Source organism: Watersipora subatra, chromosome 3 (assembly GCF_963576615.1).
Source record: "Watersipora subatra chromosome 3, tzWatSuba1.1, whole genome shotgun sequence".
Classification (NCBI taxonomy): domain Eukaryota; kingdom Metazoa; phylum Bryozoa; class Gymnolaemata; order Cheilostomatida; family Watersiporidae; genus Watersipora; species Watersipora subatra.
Window position 1 is genome coordinate 53749218 of NC_088710.1, and position 20468 is coordinate 53769685.

General features: G+C 39.7%; 16 non-coding genes across 16 annotated transcripts; all 16 read left to right on the forward strand.

Moving 5' to 3' along the window:
- The first annotated feature begins 418 nt into the window (after positions 1 to 418).
- Positions 419 to 491, forward strand: Trnak-uuu (transfer RNA lysine (anticodon UUU)). Its single transcript has one exon. It is a non-coding gene; the product is annotated as a tRNA-Lys (tRNA).
- Positions 492 to 936: 445 nt separating this feature from the next.
- Positions 937 to 1009, forward strand: Trnak-uuu (transfer RNA lysine (anticodon UUU)). Its single transcript has one exon. It is a non-coding gene; the product is annotated as a tRNA-Lys (tRNA).
- A 704-nt stretch (positions 1010 to 1713) lies between these two features.
- Positions 1714 to 1786, forward strand: Trnak-uuu (transfer RNA lysine (anticodon UUU)). Its single transcript has one exon. It is a non-coding gene; the product is annotated as a tRNA-Lys (tRNA).
- A 188-nt stretch (positions 1787 to 1974) lies between these two features.
- On the forward strand, positions 1975 to 2047 carry Trnak-uuu (transfer RNA lysine (anticodon UUU)). Its single transcript has one exon. It is a non-coding gene; the product is annotated as a tRNA-Lys (tRNA).
- A 449-nt stretch (positions 2048 to 2496) lies between these two features.
- Positions 2497 to 2569, forward strand: Trnak-uuu (transfer RNA lysine (anticodon UUU)). The gene has a single exon. It is a non-coding gene; the product is annotated as a tRNA-Lys (tRNA).
- Positions 2570 to 5451: 2882 nt separating this feature from the next.
- Positions 5452 to 5524, forward strand: Trnak-uuu (transfer RNA lysine (anticodon UUU)). Its single transcript has one exon. It is a non-coding gene; the product is annotated as a tRNA-Lys (tRNA).
- A 967-nt stretch (positions 5525 to 6491) lies between these two features.
- On the forward strand, positions 6492 to 6564 carry Trnak-uuu (transfer RNA lysine (anticodon UUU)). Its single transcript has one exon. It is a non-coding gene; the product is annotated as a tRNA-Lys (tRNA).
- Positions 6565 to 7274: 710 nt separating this feature from the next.
- Trnak-uuu (transfer RNA lysine (anticodon UUU)) lies at positions 7275 to 7347 on the forward strand. Its single transcript has one exon. It is a non-coding gene; the product is annotated as a tRNA-Lys (tRNA).
- A 705-nt stretch (positions 7348 to 8052) lies between these two features.
- On the forward strand, positions 8053 to 8125 carry Trnak-uuu (transfer RNA lysine (anticodon UUU)). The gene has a single exon. It is a non-coding gene; the product is annotated as a tRNA-Lys (tRNA).
- Positions 8126 to 8573: 448 nt separating this feature from the next.
- On the forward strand, positions 8574 to 8646 carry Trnak-uuu (transfer RNA lysine (anticodon UUU)). The gene has a single exon. It is a non-coding gene; the product is annotated as a tRNA-Lys (tRNA).
- A 188-nt stretch (positions 8647 to 8834) lies between these two features.
- On the forward strand, positions 8835 to 8907 carry Trnak-uuu (transfer RNA lysine (anticodon UUU)). The gene has a single exon. It is a non-coding gene; the product is annotated as a tRNA-Lys (tRNA).
- Positions 8908 to 10914: 2007 nt separating this feature from the next.
- Trnak-uuu (transfer RNA lysine (anticodon UUU)) lies at positions 10915 to 10987 on the forward strand. Its single transcript has one exon. It is a non-coding gene; the product is annotated as a tRNA-Lys (tRNA).
- Positions 10988 to 11954: 967 nt separating this feature from the next.
- On the forward strand, positions 11955 to 12027 carry Trnak-uuu (transfer RNA lysine (anticodon UUU)). Its single transcript has one exon. It is a non-coding gene; the product is annotated as a tRNA-Lys (tRNA).
- Positions 12028 to 18398: 6371 nt separating this feature from the next.
- Positions 18399 to 18471, forward strand: Trnak-uuu (transfer RNA lysine (anticodon UUU)). Its single transcript has one exon. It is a non-coding gene; the product is annotated as a tRNA-Lys (tRNA).
- A 449-nt stretch (positions 18472 to 18920) lies between these two features.
- Positions 18921 to 18993, forward strand: Trnak-uuu (transfer RNA lysine (anticodon UUU)). Its single transcript has one exon. It is a non-coding gene; the product is annotated as a tRNA-Lys (tRNA).
- Positions 18994 to 19439: 446 nt separating this feature from the next.
- On the forward strand, positions 19440 to 19512 carry Trnak-uuu (transfer RNA lysine (anticodon UUU)). Its single transcript has one exon. It is a non-coding gene; the product is annotated as a tRNA-Lys (tRNA).
- The last annotated feature ends 956 nt before the right edge of the window (positions 19513 to 20468 follow it).

Here is a 20468-nt window from a genome sequence, read left to right on the forward strand (position 1 = left end):
TTCTTCCTTTCTAAAAATAAGAAAGCATATTTTACTAGTTGCGAAAATCAGTCAGAAAGCTTGAAAAGCCTCTCATTGATTACTGAATGAACAGACAGTCTTTATAAAACATAAATCAAGGCGGATCGATTCTGATGGCTCGATTGATGTAATGAGCAGCCCGGATAGCTCTGTCGATAGAGCATCAGATTTTTAACCTGAAGGTCCAGGGTCCGAGGCCCTGTTTGGGTGGTATAAATGTTTTGTCATTTTGTGTGACATCTCCCTTTGTAAAAACAAGAAAGGATAATTTACTGGTTGTGAAATCAGTCAGAAAATGCAAAAAGCCTCTCAATGAATAATGAATTAACACGCAGGCTTTATGGAACATAGATCAAGTCAGATCGATTCTGATGGCTCAATTTTAATATAATGAGCAGCCCGGATAGCTCAGTCGATAGAGCATCAGACTTTTAATCTGAGGGTCCAGGGTTCGAGTCCCTGTTTGGGCGGCATACTTGTTTTTTTCATTTTGTGTGGATTATCCCTTTGTAAAAACAACAAAGCATAACATGGTTGTTGTGAAATTTAGTCATAAAGCGCCAAGAGCCTCTCGTTTAATTATTAATTAACACGCAGGTTTTATGGAACATAAATCAAAGCATATCGATTCTGAGAGCTCGATTGATGCGATGAGCAGCCCGGATAGATCAATGAGTAGAGCATCTGACTTTTGATCTTATCATCCAGGGTTAAAGTCCTTTTTTGGGTGTTATATTTTTTTTGTCATTTTGAGTGGATTCTCCCTTCGTAAAAACAGAAAAGCATATTTTGGTAGTTGTGAAAATCATTGAGATAGTGCATAGAGCTTTTGTCGAGATATAAATTAAAATACAGTCTTTATGGAAGATAAATCAAGTCAGATCGATTCTGATGGCTCGATTGATGTAATGAGCAGCCCGGATAGCTCAGTCGGTAGAGCATCAGACTTTTAATCTGAGGGTCCAGGGTTCGAGTCCCTGTTTGGGTGGTATAAGTGTTTTGTCGTTCTATGTGGATTCTTCCTTTGTAAAAACAAGAAAGCATATTTTACTAGTTGCGAAAATCAATCAGAACGCACGAAAAGCCTCTCATTGAATAATGAATTAACACACAGCCCTTAAGAAACATAAGGCAAGGGTAATCGATTCTGATGGCTCGATGGATGCGATGAGCAGCCCGGATGGATCAGTCGGTAGAGCATCAGACTTTTAATCTGAAGAACCAGGGTTCGAGTCCCTGTTTGGGCGGTATAAATGTTTTCTCATTTTGTGTGGTTTCTTCCTTTCTAAAAACAAGAAATCATATTTTACTAGTTGCATAAATCAGTCAGAAAGCTTGAAAAGCATCTCGTTGAATAATGAAATAAAATACAGTTTTTATGAAAAATAAATCAAGGCAGATCGATTCTGATGGCTCGATTGATGCAATGAGCAGCCAGGATAGATCAATGAGTAGAGCATCTGACTTTTGATCTTATCATCCAGGGTTAAAGTCCTTTTTTGGGTGTTTTATCTTTTTCGTCATTTTGTGTGGATTCTCCCTTCGTGAAAACAGAGAAGCACATTTTGGTAGTTGTGAAAATCAGTGAGAAAGTGCATAGAGCTTCTTGTTGAGATATGAATTAAAATACAGTCTTTATGGAAAATAAATCAAGTCAGATCGATTCTGATGGCCCGAATGATGTAATGAGCAGCCCGGATAGCTCAGTCGGTAGAGCATCAGACTTTTAATCTGAGGGTCCAAGGTTCGAGTCCCTGTTTGGGCGGTATACCTGTTTTTTCATTTTGTGTGGATTCTCCCATTGTTAAAACAGCAAAGCATAACATGGTTGTTGTGAAATTTAGTCATATTGCGCCAAAAGCCTTTCGTTTAATTCTGAATTAACACGCAGGTTTTATCGAACAAAAGTCTAGGTAGATCGATTCTGATGGCTCAGTTTTAATATAATGAGCAGCCTGGATAGCTCAGTCGGTAGAGCATCAGACTTTTAATCTGAGGGTCCAGGGTTCGAGTCCCTGTTTGGGCGGTATACTTGTTTTTTCATTATGTGTGGATTCTCCCTTTGTAAAAACAAGAAAGCGTAACATGGTTGTTGCGAAATTTAGTCATAAAGCGCAAAAAGCCTCTCGTTCAATTATGAATCAATACGCAGGTTTTATGGAACAAAAGTAAAAGCAGATCGATTTTGATGGCTCAATTTTAGTATAATGAGCAGCCCGGATAGCTCAGTCGGTAGAGCATCAGACTTTTAATCTGAGGGTCCAGGGTTAGAGTCCCTGCTTGGGCGGTATACCTGTTTTGTCATTTTGAGTGAATTTTCCATTTGTAAAAACAAAAAAGCATAATTTGGTTGGTGCGAAAGTTAGTTATAAAGCGCGCAGTGCCTCTCAATTAATTATGAATTAACACGCAGGCTTTATGGAACATAGATCAAGGCAGATCGATTCTGATGGCTAAATTTTAATATAATGAGCAGCCCGGATAGCTCAGTCGGTAGAGCATCAGACTTTTAATCTGAGGGTCCAGGGTTCGAGTCCCTGTTTGGGTGGTATAAATGTTTTGTCGTTCTATGTGGATTCTTCCTTTCCAAAAAACAAGAAAGCAAATTTTACTAGTTGCATAAATCAGTCAGAAAGCTTGAAAAGCCTATCGTTGAATAATGAAATAAAATACAGTCTTTATGAAAAATAAGTCAAGGCAGATCGATTCTGATTGCTCGATTGATGCAATGAGCAGCCAGGATAGATCAATGAGTAGAGCATCTGACTTTTGATCTTATGATCCAGGGTTAAAGTCCTTTTTTGGGTGCTATATCTTTTTCGTCATTTTGTGTGGATTCTCCCTTCGTGAAAACAGAAAAGCACATTTTGGTAGTTGTGAAAATCAGTGAGAAAGTGCATAGAGCTTTTCGTCGAGATATGAATTAAAATACAGTCTTTATGGAAGATAAATCAAATCAGATCGATTCTGATGGCTCGATTGATGTAATGAGCAGCCCGGATAGCTCAGTCGGTAGAGCAACAGACTTTTAATCTGAGGGTCCAGAATTCGAGTCCCTGTTTGGGTGGGATACTTATTTTTTCATTTTGTGTGGATTCTCCCTTTGTAAAAACAACAAAGCATAACATGGTTGTTGTGAAATTTAGTCATAAAGCGCCAAGAGCCTCTCGTTTAATTATTAATTACCACGCAGGTTTTATGGAACATAAATCAAAGCATATCGATTCTGAGAGCTCGATTGATGCGATGAGCAGCCCGAATAGATCAGTCGGTAGAGCGTCAGACTTTTAACCTGAAGGTCCAGGGTCCAAGTCCCTGTTTGGGTGGTATAAATGTTTTGTCATTTTATGCGGATTCTTCTTTTCTAAAAATAAAAAAGCATATTTTACTAGTTGCGAAAATCAGTCAGAAAGCTTGAAAAGCCTCTCATTGAATACTGAATGAACAGACAGTCCTTATAAAACATAAATCAAGGCGGATCGATTCTGATGGATCGATTGATGTAATGAGCAGCCCGGATAGCTCTGTCGATAGAGCATCAGACTTTTAACCTGAAGGTCCAGGGTCCTAGGCCCTGTTTGGGTGGTATAAATGTTTTGTCATTTTGTGTGAATTCTCCCTTTGTAAAAACAAGAAAGCATATTTTACTGGTTGTGAAAATCAGTCAGAAAACGCAAAAAGCCTCTCAATGAATAATGAATTAACACGCAGGCAGAAAGACTGCTTAAAAACAGAAAAGCATATTTTGGTAGTTGTGAAAATCAGTGAGATAGTGCATAGAGCTTTTTGTCGAGATATAAATTAAAATACAGTCTTTATGGAAGATAAATCAAGTCAGATCGATTCTGATGGCTCGATTGATGTAATGAGCAGCCCGGATAGCTCAGTCGGTAGAGCATCAGACTTTTAATCTGAGGGTCCAGGGTTCGAGTCCCTGTTTCGGTGGTATAAGTGTTTTGTCGTTCTATGTGGATTCTTCCTTTCTAAAAACAAGAAAGCATATTTTACTAGTTGCGAAAATCAATCAGAACGCACGAAAAGCCTCTCATTGAATAATGAATTAACACACAGTCCTTAAGAAACATAAGGCAAGGGGGATCGATTCTGATGGCTCGATTGATGCGATGAGCAGCCCGGATGGATCAGTCGGTAGAGCATCAGACTTTTAATCTGAAGAACCAGGGTTCGAGTCCGTGTTTGGGCGGTATAAATGTTTTCTCATTTTGTGTGGATTCTTCCTTTTTAAAAACAGGAAATCATATTTTACTAGTTGCATAAATCAGTCAGAAAGCACGAAAAGCCTCTCGTTGAATAATGAAATAACGTACAATTGTTATGAAACATTAATCAAGGCAGATCGATTCTGATGGCTCGATTGATGTAATGAACAGCCCGGATAGATCAATGAGTAGAGCATCTGACTTTTGATCTTAAGATCCAGGGTTAAAGTCCTTGTTTGGGTGCTATATCTTTTTCGTCATTTTGTGTGGATTCTCCCTTCGTAAAAACAAAAAAGCATTTTTTGGTAGTTGTGAAAATCAGTGAGAAAGTGCATAAAGCTTCTTGTCGTGATATGAATTAAAATACAGTTTTTATGGAAGATAAATCAAGTCCGATCGATTCTGATGGCTCGATTGATGTGATGAGCAGCCCTGATGGAGCAATCGGTAGAGCATCAGACTTTTAATCTGAGGGTCCAGGGTTCGAGTCCCTGTTTGGGTGGTATACTTGTTTTTTTTCATTTTGTGTGGATTCTCCTTTTGTAAAAACAACAAAGCATAACATGGCTGTTGTGAAATTTAGTCATAACGCGCCAAGAGCCTCTCGTTTAATTATGAATTAACACACAGGCTTTATCGAACAAAAGTCTAGGCAAATCGATTCTGATGGCTCAATTTTAATATAACGAGCAGCCCGGATAGCTCAGTCGGTAGAGCATCAGACTTTTCATCTGAAGAACTAAGGTTCGAGTCCCTGTTTGGGCGGTATAAATGTTTTCTCATTTTGTGTGGATTCTTCCTTTCTAAAAACAAGAAATCATATTTTACTAGTTGCATAAATCAGTCAGAAAGCTTGAAAAGCATCTCGTTGAATAATGAAATAAAATACAGTCTTTATGAAAAATAAATCAAAGCAGATCGATTCTGATGGCTCGATTGATGCAATGAGCAGCCAGGATAGATCAATGAGTAGAGCATCTGACTTTTGATCTTATCATCCAGGGTTGAAGTCCTTTTTTGGGTGTTATATCTTTTTCGTCATTTTGTGTGGATTCTCCCTTCGTGAAAACAGAAAAGCACATTTTGGTAGTTGTGAAAATCAGTGAGAAAGTGCATAGAGCTTCTTGTCGAGATATGAATTAAAATACAGTCTTTATGGAAGATAAATCAAGTCAGATCGATTCTGATGGCTCGAATGATGTAATGAGTAGCCCGGATAGCTCAGTCGGTAGAGCATCAGACTTTTAATCTGAGGGTCCAGGGTTCGAGTCCCTGTTTGGGCGGTATACCTGTTTTTTCATTTTGTGTGGATTCTCCCTTTGTTAAAACAACAAAGCATAACATGGTTGTTGTGAAATTTAGTCATTAAGCGCAAAAAGCCTCTCGTTCAATTATGAATCAATACGCAGGTTTTATCGAACAAAAGTAAAAGCAGATCGATTCTGATGGCTCAATTTTAGAATAATGAGCAGCCCGGATAGCTCAGTCGGTAGAGCATCAGACTTTTAATCTGAGGGTCCAGGGTTAGAGTCCCTGCTTGGGCGGTATACCTGTTTTGTCATTTTGAGTGAATTCTCCATTTGTAAAAACAAAAAAGCATAGTTTGGTTGGTGCGAAAGTTAGTTATAAAGCGCGCAGTGCCTCTCAATTAATTATGAATTAACACGCAGGCTTTATGGAGCATAGAGCAAGGCAGATCGATTCTGATGGCTAAATTTTAATATAATGAGCAGCCTGGATAGCTCAGTCGGTAGAGCATCAGACTTTTAATCTGAGGGTCCAGGGTTCGAGTCTCTATTTGGGTGGTATAAATGTTTTCTCATTCTGTGTGGATTCTTCCTTTCTAAAAACAAGAAATAATATTTTACTAGTGGCATAAATCAGTCAGAAAGCTTGAAAAGCATCTCGTTGAATAATGAAATAAAATACAGTCTTTATGAAAAATAAGTCAAGGCAGATCGATTCTGATGGCTCGATTGAAGCAGTGAGCAGCCAGGATAGATCAATGAGTAGAGCATCTGACTTTTGATCGTATCATCCAGGGTTAAAGTCCTTGTTTGGGTGCTATATCTTTTTCGTCATTTTGTGTGGATTCTCCCTTCGTAAAAACAGAAGAGCATATTTTGGTAGTTGTGAAAATCAGTGAGATAGTGCATAAAGCTTTTTGTCGAGATATAAATTAAAATACAGTCTTTATGGAAGATAAATCAAGTCAGATCGATTCTGATGGCTCGATTGATGTAATGAGCAGCCCGGATAGCTCAGTCGGTAGAGCATCAGACTTTTAATCTGAGGGTCCAGGGTTCGAGTCCCTGTTTGGGTGGTATAAGTGTTTTGTCGTTCTATGTGGATTCTTCCATTCTAAAAACAAGAAAGCATATTTTACTAGTTGCGAAAATCAATCAGAACGCACGAAAAGCCTCTCATTGAACAATGAATTAACACACAGTCCTTAAGAAACATAAATCAAGGCGGATCGATTCTGATGGCTCAATTTTAGTATAATGAGCAGCCCGGATAGCTCAGTCGGTAGAGCATCAGACTTTTAATCTGAGGTTCTAGGGTTCCAGTCCCTGTTTGGGCGGTATACCTGTTTTTTCATTTTGTGTGGATTCTCCCATTGTTAAAACAACAAAGCATAACATGGTTGTTGTGAAATTTAGTCATAAAGCGCCAAAAGCCTCTCGTTTAATTATGAATTAAAACGCAGGCTTTATCGAACAAAAGTCTAGGCAGATCGATTCTGATGGCTCAATTTTAGTATAATGAGCAGCCCGGATAGCTCAGTCGGTAGAGCATCAGACTTTTAATCTGAGGGTCCAGGGTTAGAGTCCCTGCTTGGGCGGTATAGCTGTTTTGTCATTTTGAGTGAATTTTCCATTTGTAAAAACAAAAAAGCATATTTTGGTTGGTGCGAAAGTTAGTTATAAAGCGCGCAGTGCCTCTCAATTAATTATGAATTAACACGCAGGCTTTATTGAACATAGATCAAGACAGATCGATTCTGATGGCTAAATTTTAATATAATGAGCAGCCCGGATAGCTCAGTCGGTAGAGCATCAGACTTTTAATCTGAGGGTCCAGGGTTCGAGTCCCTGTTTGGGTGGTATAAATGTTTTGTCGTTCTATGTGGATTCGTCCTTTCCAAAAAACAAGAAAGCATATTTTACTAGTTGCATAAATCAGTCAGAAAGCTTGAAAAGCTTCTCGTTGAATAATGAAATAACATACAGTCCTTAGGAAACATAAATCAAGGCAGATCGATTATGATGGCTCGATTGACGCAATGAGCAGCCCGGATAGATCAATGAGTAGAGCATCTGACTTTTGATCTGATGATCCAGGGTTAAAGTCCTTGTTGGGGTGCTATATCTTTTTCGTCATTTTGTGTGGATTCTCCTTTCGTAAAAACAGAAAAGCATATTTTGGTAGTTGTGAAAATCAGTGAGATAGTGCATAGAGCTTCTTGTCGAGATATGAATTAATATACAGTCTTTATGGAAGATAAATCAAATCAGATCGATTCTGATGGCTCGATTGATGTAATGAGCAGCCCGGAAAGCTCAGTCGGTAGAGCATCAGACTTTTAATCTGAGGGTCCAGGGTTCGAGTCCCTGTTTGGGTGGTATAAGTGTTTTGTCGTTCTATGTGGATTCTTCCTTTCTAAAAACAAGAAATCATATTTTACTAGTTGCATAAATCAGTCAGAAAGCTTGAAAAGCATCTCGTTGAATAATGAAATAAAATACAGTCTTTATGAAAAATAAATCAAGGCAGATCGATTCTGATGGCTCGATTGATGCAATGAGCAGCCAGGATAGCTCAGTCGGTAGAGCATCAGACTTTTAATCTGAGGGTCCAGGGTTCGAGTCCCTGTTTGGGCAGTATAAATGTTTTCTCATTTTGTGTGGATTCTCCCTTTGTAAAAACAACAAACATAACATGGTTGTTGTGAAATTTAGTCATAAAGCGCCAAGAGCCTCTCGTTTAATTATGAATTAACACGCAGGCTTCATCGAACAAAAGTCTAAGCATATCGATTCTGACGGCTCATATTTAATGTAATGAGCAGCCCGGATAGCTCAGTCGGTAGAGCATCAGACATTTAATCTGAGGGTCCAGGGTTCGAGTCCCTGTTTGGGTGGTATACCTGTTTATTCATTTTGTGTGGATTCTCCCTTTGTAAAAACAACAAAGCATAACATGGTTGTTGTGAAATTTAGTCATAAAGCGTCAATAGCCTCTCGTTTAATTATGAACTAACACGCAGGCTTTATCGAACAAAAGTCTAGGCAGATCGATTCTGATGGCTCAATTTTAATATAACGAGCAGCCCGGATAGCTCAGTCGGTAGAGCATCAGACTTTTAATCTGAGGGTCCAGGGTTCGAGACCCTGTTTGGGCAGCATTCCTGTTTTCTCGTTTTTTGTGGATTATCTTATTGTAAAAACAAGAAAGCAGATTTTGGTTGTTGCAAAAGTTAGTCATAAAGCGCACAGAGCCTCTCGTTTATTTATGAATTAACACGCAGGGTTTATCGAACAAAATTCTAGGCAGATCGATTCTGATGGCTCCATTTTAATATAATGAGCAGCGCGGATAGCTCAGTCGGTAGAGCATCAGACTTTTAATCTGAGGGTCCAGGGTTCGAGTCCCTGTTTGGGCGGTATACTTGTTTTTTCATTATGTGTGGATTCTCCTTTTGTAAAAACAAGTAAGCGTAACATGGTTGTTGCGAAATTTAGTCACAAAGCGCAAAAAGCCTCTCGTTTAATTATGAATTAACACGCAGGTTTTATTGAACAAAAGTAAAGGCAGATCGAATCTGATGGCTCAATTTTAATATAATGAGCAGCCCGGATAGCTCAGTCGGTAGAGCATCAGACTTTTCAGCTGAGGGTCCAGGGTTCGAGTCCTTGTTTGGGTGGTATATCCGTTTTGTCATTTTTTATAAAGTATCCCTTTGTAAAAACCAGAAAGCATATTTTACTTGTTGCGAAACTCAGTCCGAAAGCTCGAAAAGCCTCTCTTTGAATAATGAATTAACATACAGTTTTTATGAAACATAAATCCAGGCAGATCGATTCTGATGGTTCGATCTCAATGTAATGAGCAGCCCGGATAGCTCAGTCGGTAGAGCATCAGACTTTTAATCTGAGGGTCCAGGGTTCGAGTCCCTGTTTCGGTGGTATAAGTGTTTTGTCGTTCTATGTGGATTCTTCCTTTCTAAAAACAAGAAAGCATATTTTACTAGTTGCGAAAATCAATCAGAACGCACGAAAAGCCTCTCATTGAATAATGAATTAACACACAGTCCTTAAGAAACATAAGGCAAGGGGGATCGATTCTGATGGCTCGATTGATGCGATGAGCAGCCCGGATGGATCAGTCGGTAGAGCATCAGACTTTTAATCTGAAGAACCAGGGTTCGAGTCCGTGTTTGGGCGGTATAAATGTTTTCTCATTTTGTGTGGATTCTTCCTTTTTAAAAACAGGAAATCATATTTTACTAGTTGCATAAATCAGTCAGAAAGCACGAAAAGCCTCTCGTTGAATAATGAAATAACGTACAATTGTTATGAAACATTAATCAAGGCAGATCGATTCTGATGGCTCGATTGATGTAATGAACAGCCCGGATAGATCAATGAGTAGAGCATCTGACTTTTGATCTTAAGATCCAGGGTTAAAGTCCTTGTTTGGGTGCTATATCTTTTTCGTCATTTTGTGTGGATTCTCCCTTCGTAAAAACAAAAAAGCATTTTTTGGTAGTTGTGAAAATCAGTGAGAAAGTGCATAAAGCTTCTTGTCGTGATATGAATTAAAATACAGTCTTTATGGAAGATAAATCAAGTCCGATCGATTCTTATGGCTCGATTGATGTGATGAGCAGCCCTGATGGAGCAATCGGTAGAGCATCAGACTTTTAATCTGAGGGTCCAGGGTTCGAGTCCCTGTTTGGGTGGTATACTTGTTTTTTTTCATTTTGTGTGGATTCTCCTTTTGTAAAAACAACAAAGCATAACATGGCTGTTGTGAAATTTAGTCATAACGCGCCAAGAGCCTCTCGTTTAATTATGAATTAACACACAGGCTTTATCGAACAAAAGTCTAGGCAAATCGATTCTGATGGCTCAATTTTAATATAACGAGCAGCCCGGATAGCTCAGTCGGTAGAGCATCAGACTTTTCATCTGAAGAACTAAGGTTCGAGTCCCTGTTTGGGTGGTATAAATGTTTTCTCATTTTGTGTGGATTCTTTCTTTCTAAAAACAAGAAATCATATTTTACTAGTTGCATAAATCAGTCAGAAAGCTTGAAAAGCATCTCGTTGAATAATGAAATAAAATACAGTCTTTATGAAAAATAAATCAAAGCAGATCGATTCTGATGGCTCGATTGATGCAATGAGCAGCCAGGATAGATCAATGAGTAGAGCATCTGACTTTTGATCTTATCATCCTGGGTTGAAGTCCTTTTTTGGGTGTTATATCTTTTTCGTCATTTTGTGTGGATTCTCCCTTCGTGAAAACAGAAAAGCACGTTTTGGTAGTTGTGAAAATCAGTGAGGAAGTGCATAGAGCTTCTTGTCGAGATATGAATTAAAATACAGTCTTTATGGAAGATAAATCAAGTCAGATCGACTCTGATGGCTCGAATGATGTAATGAGTAGCCCGGATAGCTCAGTCGGTAGAGCATCAGACTTTTAATCTGAGGGTCCAGGGTTCGAGTCCCTGTTTGGGCGGTATACCTGTTTTTTCATTTTGTGTGGATTCTCCCTTTGTTAAAACAACAAAGCATAACATGGTTGTTGTGAAATTTAGTCATTAAGCGCAAAAAGCCTCTCGTTCAATTATGAATCAATACGCAGGTTTTATCGAACAAAAGTAAAAGCAGATCGATTCTGATGGCTCAATTTTAGAATAATGAGCAGCCCGGATAGCTCAGTCGGTAGAGCATCAGACTTTTAATCTGAGGGTCCAGGGTTAGAGTCCCTGCTTGGGCGGTATACCTGTTTTGTCATTTTGAGTGAATTCTCCATTTGTAAAAACAAAAAAGCATATTTTGGTTGGTGCGAAAGTTAGTTATAAAGCGCGCAGTGCCTCTCAATTAATTATGAATTAACACGCAGGCTTTATGGAGCATAGATCAAGGCAGATCGATTCTGATGGCTAAATTTTAATATAATGAGCAGCCTGGATAGCTCAGTCGGTAGAGCATCAGACTTTTAATTTGGGGGTCCAGGGTTCGAGTCTCTATTTGGGTGGTATAAATGTTTTCTCATTTTGTGTGGATTCTTCCTTTCTAAAAACAAGAAATAATATTTTACTAGTGGCATAAATCAGTCAGAAAGCTTGAAAAGCATCTCGTTGAATAATGAAATAAAATACAGTCTTTATGAAAAATAAATCAAGGCAGATCGATTCTGATGGCTCGATTGAAGCAGTGAGCAGCCAGGATAGATCAATGAGTAGAGCATCTGACTTTTGATCGTATCATCCAGGGTTAAAGTCCTTGTTTGGGTGCTATATCTTTTTCGTCATTTTGTGTGGATTCTCCCTTCGTAAAAACAGAAAAGCATATTTTGGTAGTTGTGAAAATCAGTGAGATAGTGCATAAAGCTTTTTGTCGAGATATAAATTAAAATACAGTCTTTATGGAAGATAAATCAAGTCAGATCGATTCTGATGGCTCGATTGATGTAATGAGCAGCCCGGATAGCTCAGTCGGTAGAGCATCAGACTTTTAATCTGAGGGTCCAGGGTTCGAGTCCCTGTTTGGGTGGTATAAGTGTTTTGTCGTTCTATGTGGATTCCTCCTTTCTAAAAACAAGAAAGCATATTTTACTAGTTGCGAAAATCAATCAGAACGCACGAAAAGCCTCTCATTGAACAATGAATTAACACACAGTCCTTAAGAAACATAAATCAAGGCGGATCGATTCTGATGGCTCGATTGATGTAATGAGCAGCCCGGATAGCTCTGTCGATAGAGCATCAGACTTTTAACCTGAAGGTCCAGGGTCCGAGGCCCTGTTTGGGTGGTATAAATGTTTTGTCATTTTGTGTGTCATCTCCCTTTGTAAAAACAAGAAAGGATATTTTACTGGTTGTGAAATCAGTCAGAAAACGCAAAAAACCTCTCAATGAATAATGAATTAACACGCAGGCTTTATGGAACATAGATCAAGTCAGATCGATTCTGATGGCTCAATTTTAATATAACGAGCAGCCGGGATAGCTCAGTCGGTAGAGCATCAGACTTTTAATCTGAGGGTCCAGGGTTCGAGTCCCTGTTTGGGTGGTATAAATGTTTTCTCATTTTGTGTGGATTCTTCCTTTCTAAAAACAAGAAGTCATATTTTACTAGTTGCATAAATCAGTCAGAAAGCTTGAAAAGCATCTCGTTGAATAATGAAATAAAATACAGTCTTTATAAAAAATAAATCAAGGCAGATCGATTCTGATGGCTCGTTTGATGCAATGAGCAGCCAGGATAGATCAATGAGTAGAGCATCTGACTTTTGATCTTATCATCCAGGGTTAAAGTCCTTTTTTGGGTGTTATATCTTTTTCGTCATTTTGTGTGGATTCTCCCTTCGTGAAAACAGAAAAGCACATTTTGTTAGTTGTGAAAATCAGTGGGAAAGTGCACAGAGCTTCTTGTCGAGATATGAATTAAAATACAGTCTTTATGGAAGATAAATCAAGTCAGATCGATTTTGATGGCTCGAATGATGTAATGAGCAGCCCGGATAGCTCAGTCGGTAGAGCATCAGACTTTTAATCTGAGGGTCCAGGGTTGGAGTCCCTGTTTGGGTGGTATAAATGTTCTGTTGTTCTATGTGGATTCTACCTTTCTTAAAACAAGAAAGCATAATTTATTAGTTGCGAAAATCAATCAGAATGCACGAAAAGCCTCTCATTGAATAATGAATTAACATGCAGGTTTTATGGAACATAAATCAAAGCATATCGATTCTGAGAGCTCGATTGATGTGATGAGCAGCCCGGATGGATCAGTCGGTAGAGCTTCAGACTTTTAATCTGAGGGTTCAGGGTTCGAGTCCCTGTGTGGGCGGTATAAATGTTTTCCCATTTTGTGTGGATTCTTCCTTTCTAAAAACAAAAAATCATATTTTACTAGTTGCATAAATCAGTCAGAAAGCTTGAAAAGCCTCTCATTGAATAATGAAATAATATACAGTCATTATGAAACATAAATCAAGGCAAATCGATTCTGATGGCTTGATTGATGCAATGAGCAGTCCGGATAGATCAATGAGTAGTGTTACATATTAGCTGTGCAGTCAGCTTTCTTTTAGCTGTGCTATAATCGCATAATTGTCTAATAACCCATAGCTATGGGCTTGCTAACTAAGTCAGTTCCTTTATGTGCTTCTTACCTGTTAGCTGTGTTTTCTGTGATACAAGACTTATCGTGATAATACAATACAACAACTGGTGTCAGGAACGAACATTGTGGACTCACAGCCAGCATTTTTCTATTGTCTTGCTATGGATCCTAACATAAAAGCTTTGATCGATGCTATGCAGAAACAGCAACAACAGTTCCAGCAGCAAAACGCTGATCTACAGAAGCAGTTTATCTCCTTGTTTGAAGCTACCAAGAGTGATAGTGCTGCATCAATACCAGTAGCTGTCGCCATACCCAAGTTTGAAGCATACGACAGGGGTAAAGAAAAATGGAACCAGTACCTTCAACGTTTCAATCAGCACTTTAATGTGTATCGGGTGGTAGATGACAGTCAGAAACGAGCATGCTTACTATCTTGGGTAGGAGCTGAGACATACGACTTGTTGTCAAACTTATTTGGCGCAGAGGATATTACAAGCAAGTCATTTACTGAGTTGTCGGAGAAACTTAATGAACACTTTGCAGATACCATACATGTTCAGGCAGCAAGATTTGAATTTTCTCAATGTAAGATGAAGACTGGTCAGTCCTATGTTGATTGGGCTGCAGAACTTCGTGGACTCGCACGGCACTGTGCTTTCACGTGCAAAAGCACAGGCTGTGGCACTAGTTATGTTGATGAACAAATTCGTGACATAATCATTAAAGAGACGCCACATGCTGATGTACGTCGCCAGTGTCTACTTGATGCTGATCCCTCTCTTAATGATGTTCTTAAGAAGGCTACAGCATTCATCAAGACAACGGAGACCGATAAAATTCTCAAGGGGGAGACAACTGCTCCAGCTCTTGAAGACACAGTAAACAAAATGTCAGGTCAGTACAAGCAAAGATCACGCCGAGGTCAACAAACCATTGGAAAGCAACAAGCTAATGCACAGAACACAGGTATGTTGAAGTCTTGCCCTAGCTGTTACATTAAACATGACAGAAAAAATTGTCCCTGCAGAGCATTTGTCTGCAGGAAATGTGAGGTCAAAGGTCACATTGAGGCTGTCTGTATGGCTAAGACAGCAGCACAAAGTCAGACAGAACAGTCTGCTAGGACAGTTGAAAACTCTGTGTTAAGTGTGCTCACTGATGCAAGTGAACCTTATCATTCAGTACATGCAGTTTCAGATAATCTTTTCCAACGAGTCAATAGAAAGGTTTGGATCAAAACTGTTGTCAATGGTCATGATGCAATGTTTCAATGGGACACAGGGGCTACTTGCTCTATAGTTGATTTGCAAGGCTACCAAAGTCTTGGATCACCCCCCCTCTTACCTGTCAGTACCCATCTTAAAGCATATGGGCAGAGTGAGTTACAGATTAAAGGACAATGTTCAGTTAGTGTGAAGGTAGGAGATGTGGAAAAACAAAATCTCAAACTTCTTGTTGTAAACACAACACAAGGCTCAAACCTTTTTGGTCTAGATTGGAGTGACAAATTCGGTCTCTCTCAGCAGGGGCTAGCTATATTGACACAGGGTAGTTGTGATGTTACCTGTACTGTCACAGGAAGTAACCCTATTGGATTTAGGGACAAAATCGCTGCACTCTCCTCTAAGTACTCTGATGTCTTCAAGACAGGTCTTGGCCGATGTAAAAAGGTAAAAGTACCAGTACGCTTGAAACCAGGAAGCACACCAAGCTTTTCTAAACCTCGTGTAGTGCCATTCTCTAGACGCCAAGCTGTAAAAGAAGAGCTAGATCGATTAGTTAAAGCTGGTGTTTTGGAACATGTGGACTTTAGTGATTATGCTGCTCCAATAGTAGCAGTTTCCAAACCAAATGGAAGAGTGCGTATATGTGGTGATTTCAAGATGTTGAACCAACAAATATCAATTGATCAACACCCATTACCAAGCCTTGAAGAGTTGCTAGAGAAGTTGAGAGGCGGGGTACACTTTTCCAAGATAGACCTGGCAGATGCCTACTTGCAACTAGAGTTAGATGATGATGCAAAGAAGTTGTGTGTCATCAACACTCAATGTGGTTTGTTTCGCTACAACAAGATGTGTTTTGGATTGGCATCAAGCCCTGCACAGTTTCAGCGATGCATGGACTCAATGATTGCTGACTTACCTGGAGTTGCAGCATACTTAGATGATCTGATTGTCACTGGTAGCAGTGAGAGTGAGCACTGGTCTAACCTCGACAAACTCTTAGCTAGACTACAGGAGTATGGGCTCCGCATACAAAGAGAGAAATGCGAGTTCTTTAAGAATGCTGTTGAATACCTAGGTCACATAATAGACAAGAACGGCAAGACTCCCTCGAATTCTGCAATAGAGGCTATTGAACAGCTTCCACGACCACAGAACTTACAACAGCTACAGGCGTTTTTGGGCAAGATCAACTATTATGGCTCATACATTGCTGACCTGTCTAGCAAAGCAGCCCCCCTCTACAAGTTTCTTCGTGAAAATGTCGAGTTTGACTGGACTGACGAGTGTGACAAGGCCTTCCATGTTCTTAAAGAAAGTGTCATCAAGGCTACCAAACTTACCCATTTTGACCAGAGTAAACCGCTGGTTCTAGCAACAGACGCATCTAACTATGGAATTGGGGCAGTACTCCTACAAGAGGAAAATGGAGCTGAAAGACCACTAGCACATGCATCAAAGACATTGAGCGTGCACCAAAAGAATTACTCACAGATAGAGAAAGAAGCGCTTTCTATCATCTATGGAGTGACTAAGTTTAGACAGTATCTATATGGGAGACGTTTCACGCTCATTACTGATCATAAACCCCTGGTTGCCATGTTTTCACCAGAAAAGAATATCCCCGTTTTAACAGCTCAGCGACTGCAGAGATGGGCCCTCACACTGATGGCTTATCAGTATGACATCAGGTACAGACCTACAGCACAGCATGGCAATGCAGATGGCTTGTCCAGGTTACCTATAGGGGCAGACCCTAAGTGTGACCATGATGAAGAGAAGGAGAGCATTGAGGTCTCACACACTATACAAGAGGAGCTCGATCATGGTCCCCTTGACGATGAGGCTGTTAAACAAGAAACCATGAAAGACACATCACTACAGATAGTGAAAGAGTGGATACTGAATGGCCTTTGGCCCAGTAAGCTTACAGCTAGCTATGAACATTTGCGGCCATATTGGAATATGAGGGGGTCTCTTTTTGTTCATGGGGAGGCTGTGCTTTTGCAACGTGATGGCACTACTAGAGTTGTCATTCCACAGGCTCTGAAGAGTAAAGTGTTAGACTTGCTGCATACATCACACTGGGGTGTAGAAAGAGTAAAACAGCTTGCTCGTCGATACGCATGGTGGCCTAGCATCAATGCAGACATAGAACAGCTAATCAAAGCTTGTGAACCTTGCCGAATCTGTGCTAATGAACCAGCCAAGACTTACCAAAGTTGGCCGTCCACCCAACTACCATGGGAACGAATTAATTTGGATTATGCAGGACCTTTTAAAGGTCAGATGTGGTTGGTTTGTGTAGATGCACATTCTCGATATCCGTACGTTGCTATGCTAGATGTAGGAAAAACTACTTCTAAGGACACAATTGGCGTGCTACGACAGATCTTTGTACATGAAGGTCTTCCTCGGACTATTGTTACGGATAACGGCCCACAATTCGTGTCAAATGAATTTGACCAGTTCTGCACCATGCATGGCATTAAACATATAACATCTCCCGCATTCCATCCTGCATCGAATGGAGAAGCGGAGAGATTTGTCCAGACTCTTAAGCAGTCTGTAGAGAAGAATTGTGCAGGAGGGGAGAAAATCAAGACTGCCCTACAACTGTTTTTAACCACTTACAGATGTTTGCCTCATCCCTCTTTGAACTGGAAATCACCTGCTGAAGTTCTACATGGACGACAGCCGAGAAATACTCTGACCTTGCTGAAACCAATTCAGAACAAGAAAACTCTTTCACCAGGTCAAGCATCTTCTACATCATCACGGTATGAAATAGACTCTTTGGTTTATGCAAGGAACTATAGCTCTGGACCTAAGTGGATACCTGGAACGATAATTAACAAGCTGGGTAACATACTGTATGCTGTGCGAACAGACCGTGGTGTATGGAGACGACATGCCAATCAACTACAAGCTAGACTTCAAGTTAATGATACATCGACCAATGACAATATCATCACAGCTTCAAATGATCTTAACATCCAACCTGCCCAATCTGTACCTGATGAGAGGCCAGTACAAAGTCCCAGATATCCTACTCGTAATAGAAGACGACCTGATTACTATGACAGTTCTAAGTTCTAACAAGGTCATGACTAACCATAAACTCAGAATAGTGAGGGAGATGTGTTACATATTAGCTGTGCAGTCAGCTTTCTTTTAGCTGTGCTATAATCGCATAATTGTCTAATAACCCATAGCTATGGGCTTGCTAACTAAGTCAGTTCCTTTATGTGCTTCTTACCTGTTAGCTGTGTTTTCTGTGATACAAGACTTATCGTGATAATACAATACAACAACTACAATACAACAAGTAGAGCATCTGACTTTTGATCTGATGATCCAGGGTTAAAGTCCTTGTTACGGTGCTATATCTTTTTGTCACTTTGTGTGGATTCTCCCTTTGTTAAAACAACAAAACATAACATGGTGGTTGTGAAATTTCGTCATAATGCGCCAAGAGCCTCTCGTTTAATTATGAATTAACACGCAGGCTTTATCGAAGAAAAGTCTAGGCAGATCGATTCTGAAGGCTCAACTTTAATATAATGAGCAGCGCGGATAGCTCAGTCGGTAGAGCATCAGACTTTTAATCTGAGGGTCCAGGGTTCGAGTCCCTGTTTGGGCGGTATACTTGTTTTTTCATTATGTGTGGATTCTCCCTTTGTAAAAACAAGAAAGCGTAACACGGTTGTTGCGAAATTTAGTCACAAAGCGCAAAAAGCCTCTCGTTTAATTATGAATTAAAACGCAGGCTTTATCGAACAAAAGTCTAGGCAGATCGATTCTGATGGCTCAATTTTAGTATAATGAGCAGCCCGGATAGCTCAGTCGGTAGAGCATCAGACTTTTAATCTGAGGTTCTAGGGTTCCAGTCCCTGTTTGGGCGGTATACCTGTTTTTTCATTTTGTGTGGATTCTCCCATTGTTAAAACAACAAAGCATAACATGGTTGTTGTGAAATTTAGTCATAAAGCGCCAAAAGCCTCTCGTTTAATTATGAATTAAAACGCAGGCTTTATCGAACAAAAGTCTAGGCAGATCGATTCTGATGGCTCAATTTTAGTATAATGAGCAGCCCGGATAGCTCAGTCGGTAGAGCATCAGACTTTTAATCTGAGGGTCCAGGGTTCGAGTCCCTGTTTGGGTGGTATAAATGTTTTGTCGTTCTATGTGGATTCGTCCTTTCCAAAAAACAAAAAAGCATATTTTACTAGTTGCATAAATCAGTCAGAAAGCTTGAAAAGCTTCTCGTTGAATAATGAAATAACATACAGTCCTTAGGAAACATAAATCAAGGCAGATCGATTCTGATGGCTCGATTGACGCAATGAGCAGCCCGGATAGATCAATGAGTAGAGCATCTGACTTTTGATCTGATGATCCAGGGTTAAAGTCCTTGTTTGGGTGCTATATCTTTTTCGTCATTTTGTGTGGATTCTCCTTTCGTAAAAACAGAAAAGCATATTTTGGTAGTTGTGAAAATCAGTGAGATAGTGCATAGAGCTTCTTGTCGAGATATGAATTAATATACAGTCTTTATGGAAGATAAATCAAATCAGATCGATTCTGATGGCTCGATTGATGTAATGAGCAGCCCGGATAGCTCAGTCGGTAGAGCATCAGACTTTTAATCTGAGGGTCCAGGGTTCGAGTCCCTGTTTGGGTGGTATAAGTGTTTTGTCGTTCTATGTGGATTCTTCCTTTCTAAAAACAAGAAAGCATATTTTACTAGTTGCGAAAATCAATCAGAACGCACGAAAAGCCTCTCATTGAATAATGAATTAACACACAGTCCTTAAGAAACATAAGGCAAGGGGGATCGATTCTGATGGCTCGATGGATGCGATGAGCAGCCCGGATGGATCAGTCGGTAGAGCATCAGACTTTTAATCTGAAGAACCAGGGTTCGAGTCCCTGTTTGGGCGGTATAAATGTTTTCTCATTTTGTGTGGATTCTTCCTTTCTAAAAACAAGAAATCATATTTTACTAGTTGCATAAATCAGTCAGAAAGCTTGAAAAGCATCTCGTTGAATAATGAAATAAAATACAGTCTTTATGAAAAATAAATCAAGGCAGATCGATTCTGATGGCTCGATTGAAGCAATGAGCAGCTAGGATAGCTCAGTCGGTAGAGCATCAGACTTTTAATCTGAGGGTCCAGGGTTCGAGTCCCTGTTTGGGCGGTATACTTGTTTTTTTCATTTTGTGTGGATTCTCCCTTTGTAAAAACAACAAAGCATAACATGGTTGTTGTGAAATTTAGTCATAAAGCGCCAAGAGCCTCTCGTTTAATTATGAATTAACACGCAGGCTTCATCGAACAAAAGTCTAAGCATATCGATTCTGACGGCTCATATTTTATGTAATGAGCAGCCCGGATAGCTCAGTCGGAAGAGCATCAGACATTTAATCTGAGGGTCCAGGGTTCGAGTCCCTGTTTGGGTGGTATACCTGTTTATTCATTTTGTGTGGATTCTCCCTTTGTAAAAACAACAAAGCATAACATGGTTGTTGTGAAATTTAGTCATAAAGCGTCAATAGCCTCTCGTTTAATTATGAACTAACACGCAGGCTTTATCGAACAAAAGTCTAGGCAGATCGATTCTGATGGCTCAATTTTA